At 47.6% G+C, this 19,999-nt stretch overlaps 1 long non-coding RNA gene across 1 annotated transcript in view; it reads right to left on the bottom strand.

The window, feature by feature from the left end:
- Positions 1-1,500: 1,500 nt before the first annotated feature.
- LOC105521313 overlaps positions 1,501-19,999 on the bottom strand; it is a 20,106-nt gene continuing 1,607 nt past the window's right edge. Inside the window, exons 2-3 of the long non-coding RNA XR_001003253.1 lie at positions 5,065-5,207; positions 1,501-3,094 (exon numbers count right to left, since the gene is read on the bottom strand). This is a non-coding gene — a long non-coding RNA (uncharacterized LOC105521313). The remainder of the gene's footprint in view (positions 3,095-5,064; positions 5,208-19,999) is intronic.

Raw genomic sequence — 19,999 nt, 5'->3', positions numbered from 1 at the left:
GGGAGGTGAGCTGTGTATTAGAAGGAGCACCAGCTCCAGAACCCACAGGACAAGGTCCCATCCCCAGCTCCATACCCCACAGTCGGGTGACCTTGCACAATCCCCTAACAACCCTGCAATAAACATAACAAGACCTATCTGCAGGATTGGTTGTGAGGTCTAGGGACAAAATATTTTAAAAGGAGCCAGCATAGTTCCTGGTGACGTAATTGGCCCTCAATAAAGGGCATCTCACACTGTAATACTGAAGCCCCTGGATAATGAAAATGGTGACGGTCACCTTTCATTTAGTGCCTATTCCTGTGTTGTGTGCCCTACAGCCTTTATCTCTTCCTTACTCCATACAGCAGCTGTTTAAAGTGGGGATTCCTACCCCTTCAGTTTAGAGATGAGACACGGAGGCTCAGGGAAGTGAGTTTACTCACCCAAGGTCACCTGGCCAACATATGGCAGAGCAGGGACTTGAACCCATGTTTAGGCTGACTCCACACCTGGGCCTTTACCTGCTCTGCTCTGTGGCTTTCCTGGGGTCAGCAGCCCAAGGATCTCCTCAGTGCAATGCCAGATGTATAATTTGTGGCCTAAGCACTACTTCCCAAATGCTGTGAAATGTGTCAGAGGTGGTGGCCTCTTGGACAAGGTGGCCTGGAGCACAGGAAGATGAATGGTCCAGCCGGGTTCTGTCCAGGGCCTCTGGCCAAGCAGGTGTGGGTAGAAACCTCCACCCATCCAGGCCCCAGCAAATAAGATTTCTTTTCTTTTCTTTTTTTTTTTTTTGAGATGGAGTCTCGCTCTGTCGCCCAGGCTGGAGTGCAGTGGCCGGATCTCAGCTCACTGCAAGCTCCGCCTCCTGGGTTTACGCCATTCTCCTGCCTCAGCCTCCGGAGTAGCTGGGACTACAGGCGCCCGCCACCTCGCCTGGCTAGTTTTTTGTATTTTTTAGTAGAGACAGGGTTTCACCGTGTTGGCCAGGATGGTCTCGATCTCCTGACCTCGTGATCCGCCCGCCTCGGCCTCCCAAAGTGCTGGGATTACAGGCTTGAGCCACCGCGCCCGGCCAGCAAATAAGATTTCTACAAGTGCAGATAGGCCGGCTGCCTGTTACTGCCAGAAGCTAAGTTGTTTCTTTATGCCATAATAAATCTGGCTGTAGGAGTCAGTGAAAGCAATGATTACTTCTACGACCTCTCTGCTGGTCCCTGATTGGGATGCATTATATATTCCAGGCACCCAGGAGATGGAGCTGTGTCACTGATGGATGCCAAGGCCATTTGCAAGGCCCTCATTGGGAGTGGGACCTGGACACTCTCTCTCCCTGGGCTCCAGGGGCCTCCCCCTGCTGACTTCTGATGGACAAGAGCTTAATGAGCTTTGGCCTCAACACCCCCATGGGTAAAGGCAGTGCAGAAATAATGGAGTCATTGCATAGGCAGGATCAACAGGTTCAAGTTAGGCAATGAATGGCCAGTTGGTAGAGGATGAAGGCTTTGGATGTGGGGATGTGAGAAAGCAAAGCTTTATTCGGCACTGAAATGCACACTGCCCAGTGCTCTCCGTAGACTGTCATATGTCAGTCTCCAGTTCCACCTGTGAGGTGGATACTGTGATCATCGCCATTTTACAGATAAGGAGACTGAGGCTTAGAGAGCTTAAGCAACTTGCCCCAGGTCAGAGAGACAACAAGGTCACACAAACAACAGCAACCAGTGTGATCCTTTGAAAAAGCAGGGCAGATCCCGTCACTCACCTACTCAGACCCTCCAGTGCCTCCTGCTGCTGTGTGCATGAGCTCTGCACTCCTGACCGTGACCTCTGAGGCCCACATGTCCTGGCTCCACCCTCTCTGTCCACATCCCTCCTGCACACTCCTGCGCACTCCAGGCTCTTCTTCCCCGGTCATTCTGAGCTCTTTGCGTGGACACATTTCTCCAGTCCCACGTACCTGGCTCCTGCCTGGTGTCCAGTCCCCAGATCAGATGTCCCCTTCCTGAGATGCCCTCCCCGAATACCCTGAGTGGCCCTCCAGCACCCACTGCCCCTGTCTCTTTCAGGGCCCATCCTGTGCCCCTCATTGCTTTCTCACAGTGGATGATGAGCTTGTTCATTCACTGGGTATTTGTTCCCACCAGACTGTGAGTATCGAGAGGCCAGGGCCATGTAGGTCTTGTCCTTCCGTGTCCCTTGCACTGGGCATGTGCCTGGCACATGACAAGAACTCAATGAGTATTTGTTGAATGAATGAAAGTTGCAGAGCTGGGGCTGGAGCTCAGGTCTGTCTGGCTCCAAAGCCTATACTCTTAAGTACATCATTTTTAGCCCTTGGATGACCATATGGCTTGATGTCATGAGGCTGGATTCCAGTGCTGGCTCAGCTGCCACCATGCTGTGTGGCATTGAGCAAACACCTGAGGCTCAGTCTCCTGAACTGTCCATGAGGAGGCAGAACTAGGTGCTTTCTAGGAGCTCATTCTAAATAGGACAGCATCAGGTTCAACATCCCTCAGACAATGGGGCTGACATTGCTCGGGAGGCCCAGGCCATTGGCCTAAGCATCTGGTTTCTGAGGCTGGTGGCTTTACACTGACTTTAGTCTGACGGGCCTGCACCCCAACCCTGGCTGGTCCTGGTGATCATAATAGTGACTGCTGTGCATTGTACCTAATACAGACATTGTTCCCAATCTCCCCAGCATCCTGAGAGTTGGGTATCACCAAGCCCATTTAGCAGGCAAGAAAGCTGAAGCTCAGAGAACTGAGGGCAGAACTCTCAATGTCAGAGCTAGAAAAGATTCAGTCTGTGGACTAGAACTTGGGACTGACTCCAAAGCCAGTGCTCATGCAAACTCAGCAACAACAGTTAGTCTATGCCTGCACCACACCAGCTGTTTGAGGCTGCTCTCAACCCTCAGCCAGGCTGTTCTCCCAAGTCTGCTCTAGCTGGGCTCACCTCCACTGAACCTCACCATCAACAGCCTCTCCAGGCCCAGGGCTGGCAGGCGGCAAGCCAGCATGAAACACTGCCCGGTCATCCTGGCCTGCTGAATTCTCATGGTGAGGGTGGCCTGAGTCAGCAGGAGCGCAGGAGCTGAGAACTCCTTTCAAGAAAAAGGAAACTCATCTAAGCTCACCTCCTACTCTCTCCCTGGGGTGGGAAGAGGGACCCTGACCAGAAATGTCATTTTCTGCTGATTTCAAAGTGAATAATGTGGCTCTCTTGGGCTGTATTTATTCTCTTAATGCATCCCCGTTTGAAGAGCACTGGGCTCAACGTCCCTCAGAGACAATAGGGCTGGCATTGCTCATTAGTGCCCAGGCTACTGGCCTAAGTATCTGCTTTCTGAGCCTGATGAAACCTTGGGTATAGTCTGAGCTTTGGTCTGATGGGCCTCTGTACCTACTTTGGCAGGTCCTTGCATTATACCTAATGTGGACATTGTCTCTAATCTTCCCAGAAATCCTGAGAGATAGATGTTACCAAAACCATTTGATATACGAGGAAACAGGCTCAGAGAGGTGAGGTGAACTGCCTAAGGCTACACAGCTAGAAGAGAGCCAAGACAGGGTTAGAAGCCATGTCGCTTAACTCCAAACCATTGCTCTTGTAATCACTGGAGAAATACTGGCAGATCTAAACCTGAAACACATTGTCTGCCGTAAGTTTCTCTTGTCCATGAACCAGTCTGCCCTCTCAACACTCACTAGAGCTAGGCTCAGCCACAGCCACAAACAGGCTTAGCTGAGGCCCACAGTCAAACAGGGCTCAAGGCTGGGCATCTAGTAGGCCTGCAGTAAAAGCCAGTGACTGGACAATTTAATGTCTTGAATCTACAGAGGGTGGAGGTGGCCTGAGTCAGCAGGAGCTGAGAAAGCCTTTTCAAGAAAAATGAAATGTATCTCAACCCACTCCCTACTTACTCCCAGGAGTGGGAAGAGGGAACCTGTCCAGGAATTTTATTTTCTATTGGTTTGAAAGTGGAACAATGTAGCTTTCTTGAGCTGTGTTTATTCTGTGACTGCATTCTCTCTTTGAAGAGGGCGGGGATTGCTCCCCAGGGCTCCAGCCCATGCATGCTCCTTTCACTAAAAAAGGCATAGAAACTCTTCCCCTTCTAGCCTCTTACCCAATCAACCCTTTGCTCCCTTCCATGTCTGCCTCTCTCCCCCATGACAGTTATTAATTTATTGTCTCTGAGCTGCAAATACATCCTTCATTGCCCTGATTTGTAATACTGGAGCTGGACCCTGTGAGTGGTTCTCTTGTGCCAGCTGGAGGTATATTAGGTTTTGTCAGGAGGGGGTGCTAGAGGGACACTGTAAGGTGATAGCAGCGGGAAGGCACTTCCCTTCCAGGTTCTGGTCCTCCTTCCATATTTTTGTTTCCTCAGCACAGGAACCAAGGCCCAGTGCTATTACCTCAGTGGCCTGTGTGGACCAGCTCCAAACGTCTTTTCTGCATAACAGAAAAGAACAGTCAGGCTTCACTCTCTCCACCTGGACGTTGATTCTATAGACCAGCCCTACTCAAACTTGACACCAGCCTGCACCTATGTGGGATCAGGTTCCCACAAAGATGGCCATGTCCACAGATTGAGCCAGCTTACTTTCCCTGGCAGGTTTCTTAGCCACTGGCGGCTGCATGTTCTCGTGGTCATCACTCCCTCATAGAGGAGGTCTGTGTCAGGGGGAGGACCTTTTGAGGCCCTAATGCCTTCATTATTCACTTTCCTTCAGCCTAGACACAGTAGCTACTTTTTTGCATTTGCTGCTTCTGAGTCTCATAGAGTGTTCTTTTACCCTTTTTAGTAATTAACTATCCTTTGTTAGATAATAATTCTTTATATTAAAATTTCCATGTTCAGATTATGGGTGTGAGCTCTGTCTCCTGACCGGATCCTAACTGATAAGGAATCGAGAGCAGGAATGGTCCCAGGTGACAGACCCGCAAAGATGAGATTTTGGTAGGTTTCATTGTGCCTTTGGGGTTGAGCACAATGCTGAGTTCCTTGCCAGTGGGAATGGGATGCTTGTAATCTACAGCATAACAGCATCATAACGATGCTATCACCTGTGGTGGATTTTGGTGCAATGCCAACTGGAGCAAGTGTCTTGGGAACTCAAGTGACTCCTGCACCTGACCATGATTACACCAGTAATGATGCCTGCAAGGACTGTGGTGTGGGATGAATCTTGCATGCACTGGAGCACTTACTAGAAAAAAAAAAGACAAGTCGAGGTTATTTAATTCTCAGCTGAAATCATAGTTTGAGGACCACAGAGTTTCCATGTCATCCGTAAAAGAATCCCATATTTCATGTAGCCACAGGGCTGATATTGCTGAAAACCAAACATAAAATTTAATTGTATGGGTGGCAGAATTTAAATGTCAGTTAAATTTATAGCATCACAAGTTTTTCATGTGAAAGTTTGGGTATAAATTAGGGAAGAATGTGATCTTGAAACTTGGAATAGGGACATCTGGTTGGACTCAGATGAAATGGAGAATCCTGATTCCCTGAGGCCCCCTGAGCCCCCCTTGCCAATGGAAATATCTTCCCCTCTTGTATCTGGGGAGGTTAGTTCTCCTTTGTTTGAAAACGTGGTGATAACCTCATATGGGGCAGATGCCTTGAGAGAGCATGACCATTATCCTCAGGAGATGCCACAAGCACCCTTTGTTACCACTAGATCCATAACCAGGGTCAAATCTCAGCATGCTCCAAGGGGACAGGTACTCACTGTGATGCAGAAGGAGGCAATGCAACAGAAGAAAGGCAAGATTTTGCTAATGGCAAGATTTTACATAATTCAGGGAATATATATGAGAGCTGATTCTAAGGGTGGGAGATAATAATTCTGAATTCATGGATGTGAATTTGGTATTTAATGTGTTAAGTTGTGCAGCTGAAGTTGGCTCTAATAGTTTACTCAGTTGGTTGACTGAAACTTGGACTTGAAGGTGGCTTACATTTAATGAAATTGAAATGCCAGAGGTTCCATGGCATAATGTGGAAGAGAGAATCCAAAGGCTTAAGGAGATAGGATGTTGGAGTGAAACCATTCCCCCAAACTATGTTCCATGAAAATTCTCAGAAGACACCTTCTTAACTAAGGCACTGAGAAATACATTATTGAAAGGTGAACTTTCATCCTTAAGAAACTCTGTGGATGTTCACCTTCATAGTCCAGTTATTACCATAGATTATGCTATCATTCCTATGAACTTCTTGATTTCATGGGTATGATAGCCTCCTGGAGCAGTAGAGACTAAGTGGGATTGCTTAATTGCCAAAGACAATATGGGTGATGTACCATAAAGGGCAGCAGGGATGTACCTGTAATTAGAATGCCTTGGCCCATAGGGATCTTTGGTGGTGACTAATTGACCACTTTGTCTCCAGAAAGGAAATGGACAGATAGCCTACTAAAGCACTGCTTGATCTGTGTAACAGAAAAACAAATGAACAAACAAAACTCTAGCACTGGTGCCCAAAACCTGACTTGAATGACTATGTTGGAGTTGTGGTTTCTCATCCAGTTTCTAGACCTAAAGCAATTCACAGATCAGAGCTTTTGATTTAAGAGGATGTCAGATCCTTTGAAGAAGATTCTTGCAGTAGTGCTATAAGTATATACCATAAATCTTCCTCCAAGCCTCCCTTATTCTAAGTGAAGTAACTCAGGAATGGAAAACCAAATATTGTATGTTCTCACTTATAAGTGGGAGCTAAACTATGAGGATACAAAGGCACAAGAATGATATAATGGACTTTGGGGACTCAGTGGGGGAAGGTTTGCGGGGTGCAAGGGATAAAAGACTACATAGTGGGTATGTGTGCACTACTTGGGTGATGGGTGCACAAATCTTAGAAATCACCACTAAGGAACTTATCTATGTAACCAAAAACTACTTGTGCCCCCAAAACATTTGAAATAAAAAGAATTAAAAAAAACTTCCTCAAAGCCTTCTCCAAGGGGACCTGTGGCCACTTACTAGAATGCCTGCATTTGGGGAAAGAAAGTACCCAGACCTTTGGGGGATTACTAGACATGACTCTGAATTTATGATAATTCCTGGGGATGCAAAATGCCACTGGGGTCCACATTCAAAGTCTTGACCTTAGATCATTAGATGATAGATATTTAGCCCAAATGTGTTCAGTTGGTCATTCCCCCAGTTTCTGAATGTATAAGTGAAATTGGCAGACTCTCACTGGAAGAGACCCTATTTTGGGTCTTTGACTTATGGAATGAGGTCCATCATGGAAGAAGGCACCTAAATAGAAGTTTCTGGAACTTCCTCTCTTTGCCATGATAGCAAACTGGAAGCACTTCCATATCCCTGGGGAAATTTCAGAGATTAATAAAGCTTTGAAATATGCAGGGGTGGTGATTCCTATCTCATCACCATTTAAATTGCCTATTTGACCTATGCAGAGGTTGGAAGGGTTTTGGAGAATGACTATGTTATTGTATATTTCATTAGGTGTTAACTCCAGTTGCAGCAGCTGCCCCAGATAGAGCATCTTTACTGGAGCGACTCAGTATACCACTTTGGTATGTAGCTGTTGACCCATCTACTGAATTTTTCTCTGTACCAATTGGTGAGGACCATCAAAAACAGTTTGCTTTTACCTGGAAGGGCCAACAGTACACATTCACAATCTTGCCTCAGGGCCAAGTCAATTTCTCTTGCTTTCTCCTATTATTTAGACTACAGATAATATGATCATTTTGACATTCTACAAAGCATTGCACTGGTGTACTACATTGATGATGAACTGATTATACCTGATGAACAGGAAGTAGCAAGTACAACATATGTGAATGACAGAGTGGGAAATAAATCCCACAAAATTTCAGAGGTCTGCCGTCTCAGTAGTTTCTGAGGTTCAGTGGTCTGGAACATGTTGAGATGTCTCTCCAAGGTGAAAGTCAAGTTGCTGCACATTACCTACTGCTAAAAAAGAGGCATAGCACTTGGTAGGCATTTTGGATTTTAAAGGCAACATATGTCACATTTGAGTGTGTAACTTTGACTCATGAGCAAAAATCTCCATCAGGCTTCCAGTCTTGAGTCAAGGAGGTTCTGCAGCAAATTAAGGCTTCAGAAAAAGGTTTTCTACAACGTGGATGATCCAGTAGATCCAGTGATTCTCAAATTGTCCATAGCAGGTAGGGATGCTGTATGGAATCACAGTTAAGCCCCTAAAGGGGAATCACAATGCAAACTTGCAGGATTCTAAAGTAAATCTATTCCTGTTTATTCAGACACCACTTCCCCCCCCACCCCCCCGCCCGAGAAACAGCTTCTAGCTTGCTACTAGACTGTGGTAGAGACTGGATGCCTAACTGGGACATCAAGTGACCATGCAGCCTAAGATTGCTAATTAAGATTCTATTGACACAACTAGCTATAAGGTTAGCTTTGTGTGGCAGCAATCTATCATCTCATGAGAATGATATTAAAGAGACCTCACTTGGGCAAGTCTGGAAGGTGTGAGTAAGTTGTATGAATTAGTAGTTCAAACTCCTTTAACACCAACTCCTGGTTCATTGCCTTGTCACCCTCTCAAATCATGCCTATGGCTTCTTGGGGAGCTCCTTATGACCAGTTGCTGAACAATGAAAACTCAAACCTGGTTTACAGATGGTGCTGTCTGATACACCACCCAAAACAGAAGACTGAGGTATACAGCCCCATTGGGGTGACCTTGAAATACAAAGTGGTGGGGGAAAATCTTTTAAGCAGTATATTTGGTTGTCCATTCTGGAATAAGAGATGACCAGAAGTATGGCTCTACACTGATTTATGAGCAGTTGTTAATGGTATGGTTTGGCTGGATGGTCAGAGACTTGGAAGAAACAGGATTGGAAGATTGATGAGGGGAAATTCTTCAGAACAGTCATGTGGATGGGCTTCTCAGAATGGGCATAGACTGTGAAGATTTGTGTCCCATGTGAATGTTTGCTAAAGGGCATCCACTGTGGTGGAGGCTTTCAGTAAGTAGGTGAGCAATATGACATGCTTTGTGATGATCAGTTAACCTCTTTATTCCTCAGTCCCTATGTTTGTTCAGTGGGTCCATGAGTAAAGTGGCTGTAGTGGCAGGGATGGAAGATATCCTTGGGCTTCAAAACATGAACATCCCCTTCCTGAGGACTTCTTTGGACACTGCCACTGCTGGGTGCTCAGTCTTCCAACGGAAGAGACCAACATGAGCCCACAGTATGGCACCATTCCCTGGATAGACTGGTCATCTACCAGGTTTCATCTTGATTTCATTGTACTTCTCCCATCATGTAGGGGGATAGATTCTTCCTTATTGAAATAGGATCATTATCTGGGGATAGATTTTATGTCCCTGCCTGTGATTCTTTTGTCCCTGCCACCATCTGTGTACTCATAGAATGTCTCAGCCACCATCATGGTATAGTATACAGAATTGCCTCTTCCCAGTGAACTCATTTCACAACAAAGGAAATGCAGAAGTGGGCTCATTCCCATGGAATTAACTGGTCTTACCACATCACTCATCGCCTGGAAGTGAATGGTCTAATTAAAAGATGGAATGGCTTACTGAAGGCTCAGGTGTGGCACCACTTGGGAGACATTCCCTGAAAGGATGTGATACATGCTTTGAATCAGACACCATTGTATAGTGCTACCTCCCTCATTGTTAGAATACATGGGTCCATTAATCAGGGGTGGAAGTGGGAGTGGTTCTATGTCAGTCAGTTTTCAATCAAGATACAGAAAACATATGAAATTAACTAAGGGGGAATGAAAGAGAACTCTAAAGAATACCACTAAAGTGAAGGAGAATGTACAAGGCCCAAAACTTAGAAGGAAGAGAGGATCCTCTCCACAGCAGGGATTCAGGCCCTTGAGGAAGGTACAATTGCAGCCTATTGGATGGCAGAAAATTTCACTGGAATTTCAGTCCAGAGATGGTCTCATGGTGGGCCAAGGTTAGTGGACACGGCTGCTGAGATGCTGATGAAATTCAGAAGCTGCCTGTGAGGGTTTCTGTTGAACTTGCTGGGAAGCCAGCTGGAGCACTGGCTGCCAAGAAGTTTCTCAGAGTATTTGCGGGGGGAGGATAGGAAACCATTTTTGGGAAGATAAGTGGAAGTCAGCTGGGGCTTCTATAGACCCTGCCTTTGGGAACCCAGATATGGGAGGGCTGCTGCTATCACCAGCAGTGTGCTCTACTGAGTGTCCTGCACACCACTGAATGCAAGAAGAAGCCAAGTACTCTGGAATCAGAGTGTCCAACATCCTGTCAGTGCCATCTATTGACAAAATCAACACCATGCCAGCTTGCAAGAGAAAATGTTCTAGTTTCACAAGCAGGCCATGAGGGTTGGATCTGGAACTCAGAAGCAATAAATGAAAACTGGTACAGGCTCCTCTCGTTATTATTCTTAATCACCCACTTGGAGAATGTTTGCTTCTTGTCTTTGTAAATTTGAGCTCTGCTGGCTCAGATATCTTTGTTCCTAAGGCAAGGATGGGGGGAATCCCAGAGGACACAACACTGGTTCCAATGAATGGAAGGATGAGACTCCCTCTAGCCATTTGGGGTCCTTACATCACCTATCAAACGGGCGGATAAAAGGGTTACTCTATTGGATGGAATGATTGATCCTGGTTTCCAAGGAAAAATTTGATTGCTTCTACACAATGGGGACAGGCGGGCTATGTCTGGAACTCAGGGGATTCTGCGGGGGTGCCTCTTAGTACTTCCATGCCCAACTGTAAAGGTTAATGGGAAACTTCAGCAATCCAAAAAAGGCAGGATAATTGAGGGCTCATATCATTCAAGAATGATGTTTTGACTCACTCTTCCCGGTAAAAAAACCCCAACTAGCTGAGGTTCTGGTTGAGGGTAGTGGAAATTTGGAATGAGTAGTGGATATAAATTATGGCCTTGTGGTCAGTTACAGAAATGAGGACTAGAGTAGCTTTGCATATTTTCTCATTTCTTGTTATGTGTATACAGTTATGACTATGTTAATTGTTTCCTTTTCTCTCCTTCTTCCTGTTGGTATTATTCTTTTTCTTTTTCTTTCTTTTTTTTATTTTGAGACAGAGTCTTGCTCTGTCACCCAGGCTGGAGTGCAATGGTGCAATCTCGGCTCTCTGCAACCTCTGCCTCCCAGGTTCAAGTGATTCTCCATCCTCAGCCTCCCGAGTAGCTGGGACTATAGGCACCCGCCACCACGCCTGGCGAATGTTTTGTATTTTTAGTAAAGACGGGCTTTCACTGTGTTAGCCAGGATGGTCTCGATCTCCTGACCTTGTGATCCACCCGCCTTGGCCTCCCAAAGTGCTGGGATTACAGGTGTGAGCCACCGCGCCTGACCTATTTTTCTTTCCAACCATTATTTCAGGTTCAGGGAATACATGCGCAGGTTTGTTACATGGGTAAATTGTGTGTGGCAGGGATTTGCTGTACAGATTATTTTGTCACCCAGGTAATAAGCATGGTACCCAATAGGTAGTTTTTTTGGTCCTTACCCTCCTCCCAGCCTCCACCCTCAAGCAGGCCTGGGTGTCTGTTGTTCCCTTCTTTGTGTCCATGTGTTCTCCCCATTGTTATTTATGTACCAGTTATTGGAGGTTAACTTTACCATATGGCCTTTAGGAAACAGAATATTCAGTGTGACTGTGCTGATTTTGAGGAGTAGTTCATACAGCTAGCAAGGGGTAAATGATGTTGGAACTATGTATCTCCTTATTTTGAGGCAAGGGTGAGAACTTCCTTATGTGTACAAGGGACAACTGCATCTCCTTACGTGGAAACACAGAGTTGCCTTGTTGTGAATGGAAGTTTAAAAGTGCGTAGAAGATATATATGGAAGCTGATTAGTCAAAGGCAAGAACTGGGATGGTTCCACCGATTGTTTCTCAAGTCCACCCTTCTGTGTCCTGCTTTGTGTTACTGGAGCTGGACCCTATAAACATTTGTTTGCAGGCTGGTGCAATGTTAATCTCTGTCAATAGAGGGCAGTGGAGGGGTATTGCAAGGCAATAGAAACAGATGGTATTTGTTTTTTTTTTTTCTGTTTGTTTTGTTTTTTGAGATGGAGTCTCTCTCTGTTGCCCAGGATGGAGTGCAGTGGCATGATCTTGGCTCACTGCAACCTCTGCCTCTCAGGTTCAAGCAATTCTCCTGTCTGCACCTCCCCAGTAGCACACCAGTGTCCCCCCAGTGGGACCACAGGCACACACCACCACGCCCAGCTAATTTTTGTATTTTTAGTAGAGACAGGAGTTCACCATGTCAGTCAGACTGGTCTTGAACTCCTGACCTCAGGTGATCCACCCGCCTCAGTCTCCCAAAGTGTTGGGATTACAGGTGTGAGCCACTGTGCCTGGCCGAATGACATTTCTTTTCTGGTTTTGGACCTCCCTCTGTTTTGTTTGGTGTGGGAACTACCCAGTGGCACTCCCCTCAGCAGCCATCAGCGACCAGCTCTGCTACACTCCCAGGCTAGGCTCTCCTCAACTGGCAGCCACTTTTACAGACCACAGCCACACCCGTAGTCATTGCCAGAAGTAGTAAAATTCCCCTCTACTTGTCATTTCTGTGTTCGAGAGTCCTTTTTTATCCCTGTTAGTAGTTAACCCCCTTTGACTAATGAACCTTTTTTATTTTGTTTTGTTTTGTTTTGTTTTTGACATGGAGTCTCGCTCTGTTGTCCAGGCTGGAGTGCAGTGATGCGATCTTGGGTTACTGTAACCTCCAACTCCCCAGTTCAAGTGATTTTTCTGCCTCAGCCTCCTGAGTAGCTGGGACTATGGGTGCACACCACCACGCCCAGCTAATTTTTGTATTTTTTGGTGGAAATGGGGTTTCATCATGTTGGCCAGGCTGGTCTCATACTCCTGACCTCAAGCGATCTGCCTGGCTCAGCCTCCCAAAGTGCTGGGATTACAGGTGTGAGCAACCACGCCTGGCCTCATGAGCAGTTCTTTACATTACATTTTCCATGTTCAGGTTACTGGTGTGGTCTCTGTCTCCTGAATAGTCCCTATTCACATACTTTCCACCCTGGCATTTGGCCTCCTTGCTGCCTCCATCTCAATCAGATTTGAGATGAAGATTTGGCCTCCCCCTTGTTCTCCTCTTGGCCTTTCTCTTCACCTCTGCCTCTTTCAGATCTGTCTTGGAAAGTCTCAGTTTCTGTGCAAAGATGGCGAAGATGAGGATGTGGCATCCTCCCAGCATGCCTTGTGGAAAGGCCAAAGCCTGGAGCTGGGAATCAGGATGCCTGGGTTCTAGGTCCAGCTCAGCTTCTAACCTATGTCCTTTATAGGCGGGGAAAGTGAAGAGAGCTTGTGTTAGATGCCTGCTTACATCCAAGCTGCTGTAATGAGCTGCAAAGGCTTTCTCCCCACCTCAACTTCCATGATATTCTGTGATCCTCAGGACAACCTTTCTTCTTGTGGGTTGGCTGGATAGATCTTATCATTATTATTCCACTTACATTATTATTCCAATTATATTATTGTTATTCTGATTAATACAGTGCTTAATGGGGGCAATTTTGCTTCCCAGTGGCCATTTGGTTACCACAATGTGGTTATGCTACTGGCATCTAGTGGGTAGAGGCCAGCCATGCTGCTAAATATTCTGTAATGCATGGGACAGCCCCCCTTCCCCCAACAAGAAATTGTCCGGCTTGCAATGTCAGTAGTGCTGAGGATGAGAAGACCTGAGTTAATAGGTGTAGAAAGAGAGGTCCCGCAAGGGGAGGTGGCTTGCCCAGGGTCACACAGAAAGGGAGCAGCAGAGCTTGGATGAGAGCCCAGGCACTGAAACCCCCAGCCCTGGTCTTTTCAACCCTTCTCCATTCTTCTCCCAGCTCCCAGGGTAGGAAGGCAATGGGAAGCCAGTGAAACCTCCCCCGAGGAATTCTGTGCCTGCAGGTGGCTGACATTCTCCTCTCGCCTACCTGCCTTACCAACCCCCAGCCACTTGCCAATACAACCATCTGCTTTCTCAACTCCTGAGCTGCCGGGAAGCTGCTGAGAAAACTGCACTCAGTGAGTACTGGCAACATCACCAAGGGGTGATTGCCAACGTTGGCAGGCTCCAGCATCACCCATCGTTTCTGCCACCTCCCTGTCATCTGCTCCGACCTCCCTTCCCTTCAAGGACTATTCAGATCCTCCACCTTTCTTAAGCTCTCCCCTAGTCCCACCATCAACTCCTTCACTCCCAATAGCGACCTGACTTCCTCAAATACTCCCTTCTCTCCTGAACCTGTTCTCAGCCAACTCGGGAAGAGGACTCTTAACCTTATCTCAGGACAGACTCTCTCCTCTCTAGTTGAGGGCCAATCTGTTTCATTCCTTTCATTTCTTCCCCTCCCACCCACATACTGTTTGTACTGCCCAGATAAGCCACTCCCGCTGCTCACTCCAGCTGCAAACCTCCTACTCACCTTCAAACCCAGCTCAGATGTCAGCTTTCCTAAGATGCTGTAACAGATGTGGTTGGTGTCCCCCTCCCCTTGGCTCCCTGAGTTCTGCAGCTACAGACTGTTGTGAGCATGCTGACAGCTTCCCACCTCAAATGCCTGTATCCCTTTCTCTCTTTCTCTGGCACCTGGAGAACTTGCTTGTCTGTGTGGCAGGTGTCAGCTAGGAGTACAGGGGACAGGAGGAGTTAATGCCTTGAGAGGCGGTGAACAGGGCCCACTGCCCCTTGAGTCATGAGAGTGGACTCTGGGGCCTCTTCCACGCAGGCCTCAGAGGCTCCCCAGCAGGACTGAGCCCCAAAGCTGCCGTCGCTGTAACCCACTGCTTAGTTCACGCTTCACTGACTTTTCTCTTTTCCCGGCTTAGTCGCTCTGTTTCCACATTTTATCTGAGAGAGATTCCCTCTCAGATAAACTATCAGCACTGGGCCCTTGACTCAGGGCAAGCTGTTGAAATTACCATTTCCTGGGGTTGCTCACATTGGAAGCAGCAGGTGGTTCTTCCATGTGCTTCAAAAAGAGCACCCTTTGCGGCAGCCACCCCGAGACTCACCCCTGTCCCCCTAACCCTGGAGCGAGTTAACTGCTCCCTCCTCCTGTTCCCTGATGTCTGTTATTGTTACTTGACGCAGTGTTTCTGTCTCCTGTTCCAGACTGTCAGTCTCTGAGATAAAGGCAGGCTCTTCCCCACCTCTGTGTCCCCTTAACCTGGCACGTCACCCCGGCACATCAGTGGCCAAGAAATGTTTGCTGAGTGAGTGAGAAAGGGAATGGGTGAAGGGGACAGGAGTCTCCAGGGCCACCCATGGTGGGTGACTGGCCCTGCGAAGCAAATTGTCCCATGGATGTGGTCCTCTGAATCCCGCCTTCTCCTCTCTGTCAAGGGGGCCTATCCCTGCCCGCCCCTGCCTCACCTTGCTGTTGACCCCTGTCCCACCTGCTATGATGCAGTCTGCCTGGTGCAGGCCAGGAAAAGTCTCCAGACAGGGGAGTGGGCATCTCAGCAGGAGATTCTGGCTCTGGCTAAATGAAGGTCACAGGAACCGAGTGAAATGCTGTTATAATGTGACATAATTCAGTGCTGCCTTCTAGGAGATGTCGCTTTGGAGGGATGGATTTGTCCCAGTTGGACTCTGGGGCGCTTTCTGAAGCACACGGAAGAACCACCTGCTGCTTCTGATGTGAACAGCCTCAGGAAATAGTAATTTCGACAAATCAACTTATTCAGGCCAAATGCATGGACCCAGTTTCCAGCAGGAGGAATTAAAATCCTGGCTGAGGAAGTGAAGCAGCTGCTGCAGAGCCAAGTGGCCATGCAGGCCACATCCAGCCCTGAAGCCCCTGGGGAACGGGATGCTCTGAGCACAGATTGCTGGAGAGTCAAACTCAGTGCCCTGGTCCCGTGAAAGACCATTTTACAGATGAGAAAATAGACCTGTGGCAAACTGGGGCAAAGGAGCCTCAGTGCCCAAGGTCACATACATGGAGCCAGTGGCAGAGCTGGGGCCCTGAACTGAATCCAGACAGCTCTGGCCCCACCCTCCCGCACGGCTGTGAAGAGCAGGCAGTGAGACTCGTGCTGAAATAAAAACTAAAACAACCGACATCGTGACCAACTCACAGGTTGGGCCTGCCCTTTTGTTACAGACACTGGCCTGGGAATGAGACACTCTGGAATCTAATGCTGGTTCTGCTCCTACCTTCCTGTGTGACCTGAGTTTCCCCATTCAAAGGGCATAATCTCTGCTTCCCAGGATGCTGTGAGATCACATGAGGTCCAGAAGAAACTCTTTGGCACACTGTGTGAAAGTAAACCTGGGAACAGCGTTATCGTCACCCACACACCTGCAGCGATGGGATGCTGAGGACAGGGATGGTCCCTCCGCTGAGCTGCTAGAAGTGAAGGAGAAACCAACGTGTCTTTTTCTAGGCACACAGCTCCAAGTCAGGGGAGGGGCCTCAGGGTGGGTTGTAAGTCTGGAGGCCTTGGCCTTCCTCCCTCCCATAATGTAGGGGTATCTCTGAAGCCATATCCCCCTTGCTGTCCTAGCAGGTGACATGGAATCTCAGCTCTTAAACATCCTGGCTGCAGAGGTTTGGCAGTGCTGGGCTGGGGGCAAATATCTGGGGAAGAGAGAGAGAGAAAGAAGAGGTTTACAGAGGAATGGGGAGGAAGAAGAGGAGGGTGAGAAGAAAAGAAGGAGGAGGCGGGAGAGGATGAGGAGGAAGAGGACAAAGAGAAGGAGACAATGGAACATTTGGAGGAGGACTGTTTCCATTCTGTGGTACAAAATGGAAGCAGAAATTGTGGGCTCTAGAATCAGAAAAATCTAAAATCAAAGACTGGCTCCACCACTCAGTATTTGGGGGACTTTGGGCTAATCATTCAACTGTTCTAAACTTCGGTTTTCACATCTGTAAAATGGGGATAAGAATGGTGCCCATTTCTTAGAGATAATCTTGGCAAAGCATTCAGTACTATGCCTGGCCAAGAGCAAGTCCTCAATACGCAGTAGCTAGAGAGGCAGCAGAAGTGGGAAAAGGAGCTGTAAATCTACAAATGTATGTGTTCTGGGAGAGGCTGGAAAATCCATCCCACTGGAAGATAAGAGGGCTTGTTCATGCAGATGAGCAGATGGATTTGTCCGAGTTGAGAGAAGTCTGAAGAGGCACAGAAGCCCAAATCACACATGCAAAGGAATGTAGCTAACAAATTTTACTGTGAGGACAACAGTTTATGTACCAATGGTGGCTAAATTGATAAATATATAAGAAGCTGAGGCCAGGCGCTGTGGCTCACACCTGTAATCCCAATATTTTGGGAGGCCGAGGTGGGTGGATCACCTGAGATCAGGCGTTCAAGACCAGCCTGGCCAGCATGGTGAAACCCCATCTCTACTAAAAATACAAAAATTAGCCAGGTGTGGTGGTGGGCACCTGGAATTCCAGCTACTCAGGAGGCTGAGGCAGGAGAATCTCTTGAACCCAGGAAGCAGAGGTTGCAGTGAGCTGAGATCACACCATTGGACTCCAGCCAGGGGAATAGAGTGAGATTCTGTCTCAAAAAAAAAAAAAAAAAAAAAAAAAAAAAAAAAAAAAGAAGAAGAAGCTGAAGGCCAATTTCATGTCAATAGATCACTTAGGAAGAAATGTACATGAGCAAATGACCGTCATGTCTCCTGTTAGGGAGACAGAGAGGGCGATCCACAGTGAGGGAGCGCTGACTGTGTGGCAGCCACACTGAGGCACTCACTGGGGTCAACAGCAAATGAGGTGCAGCAGTTGAAACAACATGCCCTCAGTCCCACAATGGGTAAGTAGTGGAGCCTAGATTCCAACCCAGCTCTGCCTGCAGCCAAGGTTCTGAGTTGGCCAACACCATGTCTGAAGGCTGGATGTTCCCAGGCCTGTAAGGCCCAGCAAGACTGGGGAATAGAGCAGCCCAAGATGGATGGGTATAGACACCAGGGGTGCAGGCCCCTTCCCTTTAGTCATGATGGGCCAGACAAGAAGTTTAGCTAGAGACCATGTCTGCAAGCCCAGGTTGGCTGTGCTGAGCTGCAGGCTTTCCATCTCCTTGGAACTGTGAAATGCTCCAGGCTTTCCCCTCAGCCTCCACCAAGACAGGCACCCCCACCCCTGCACATGGAGACTGGAGCTTTCTCTTCTTAGCAGATGCTACCTGGGTGGTTGTGACTACAGGGCTGTGGGTGGAGATGAGACAACTCAGGATGTACACATTTTTGAATTGGGATAAAATACCAGCTAAATATTTGTCCTAGATTTTTCCTCTTGAGGAATTGAATTATGAGATGCCAGTTGTTTTAATATGAGCTGTGCACCATCACACACACAGTCTATTACATGCACAGTGAGCCACACACATGCATACAGAAGCAACTACACACACAGATACACACCCACACACATAAAGAGGAGATCCTGGAACTATTTTCCTAAGGGACCATTTTCAGGGCTCACTTCAAGAACACTGAATGGTTCTTAGGAAGCAGAGAAAGTCTCCAAACTCAAGAAAATGTTTTTCCTAGGACCTGTGAATGCTACACATGATAATTGTCCTAATCTTGTTCCTCTAGGTCCTCTCTCTACTCTCCAGCCCTACCTTGCCCTGAGGATTATTACTTCCTTAGCCCTTGGGGTGCTCAGCTTCCTGGGGTCTCCCCGAGCCGCCCTCCTTCATCTAGCTTCCAGAAGGTGAAGACAGAATAGAAACTTTAAGGTCAGAGCTCATCTGTGGAAATGGATTAATCCAGTTTTAGCACCATGGACAGCCCCCGCCACCCCCAATTTCTTCCCTCCCAGTATTGGAGGAGGCTGAGATTCCACTTTGATAAGTTTGGGAAGGAGAAACTGGGGGCTTCCTGCTAATAGCATTAGGACACGGGGACATCCAGGTTACTGAGAGGTCTGCATCCAGACAGGGCTTCGTCTACTCCAGCCACAGGCTCATAGGTTCTTTGAATTCTCCAATCTAATATTTCAAAGCCATGCATATTTTGCCCTCTGTGATATATCCATGATTCTTTTAATATAAAATATAAAATAATGGGCATTTTCCACACAGAGGGATGATGTCATGTACCCATGTTATGGCTTCATGTATCTCTGGGCACACTGCCAAAATTCCTCTGGGGTGTGTGGTGTGAGGTACACTGCCCACGGAGTGAAGGCCAAGATCCTTGACTTGGAATTCAGCGTTTTATGTTCTGGCTCTTAACTTTTCCTGATCATCATCCACCACTTCCTCATTTTCCTCCTCTATTTTCATCCCTGCCCACCCTCACATGTTACACAAGATTTACTCTCCCCTCACAAACTTCCTACACATACAACAGGGTCGCTTTCAGCCACTGACCCACCTCCAGTTCTCTTTAGACTAAACCCTCTCCCCATGGGAGAAAGTGGGTCTCTCCACCCCTGCCTTCTCTGCTCCTGTCTATGAATACAGACACACAGGTCCTCATCCTCTGAGCAATCTGAGGTTCGGCTCATGCCACCCAATAGGGCCAAGGAGTGGCTCTGCTGTTGTTAAGGAATAAACATTAGCTGAACCCCATGGATTTGTTTCTTTTATTTTCTTTTTTTGAGACAGAGTCTCACCCTGTCACCCAGGCTGAAGTACAGTGGCACAATCTCAGCTCACTGCAACTTCTGCCTCCCAGGTTCAAACAATTCTCCTGCCTCAGCTTCCTGAGTAGCTGGGATTACAGGCACCTGCCACCGTGTGCAGCGAATTTTTGTACTTTTAGTAGAGATGGGGTTTCACCATGTTGGCCAGGCTGGTCTTGAACCCCTGACCTCATGATCCTCCCGCCTCGGCTTCCCGAAGTGCTGGGATTACAGGCATGAGCCACCATGCCCGGCCCATTTCTTTTCTTTCTTTTTTTTTCCTTCCTCCCTCCCTCCCTCCCTCCCTTCCTTCCTTCCTTCCTTCCTTCCTTCCTTCCTTCCTTCCTTCCTTCCTTCCTTCCTTCCTTCCTTCCTTCTCT

The sequence above is a fragment of the Colobus angolensis genome, unplaced genomic scaffold, assembly GCF_000951035.1.
Source record: "Colobus angolensis palliatus isolate OR3802 unplaced genomic scaffold, Cang.pa_1.0 Scaffold4, whole genome shotgun sequence".
NCBI lineage: Eukaryota > Metazoa > Chordata > Mammalia > Primates > Cercopithecidae > Colobus > Colobus angolensis.
Note: the sequence above shows the minus strand (reverse complement) of the source record. Positions and strands in the feature narration are given on the sequence as shown.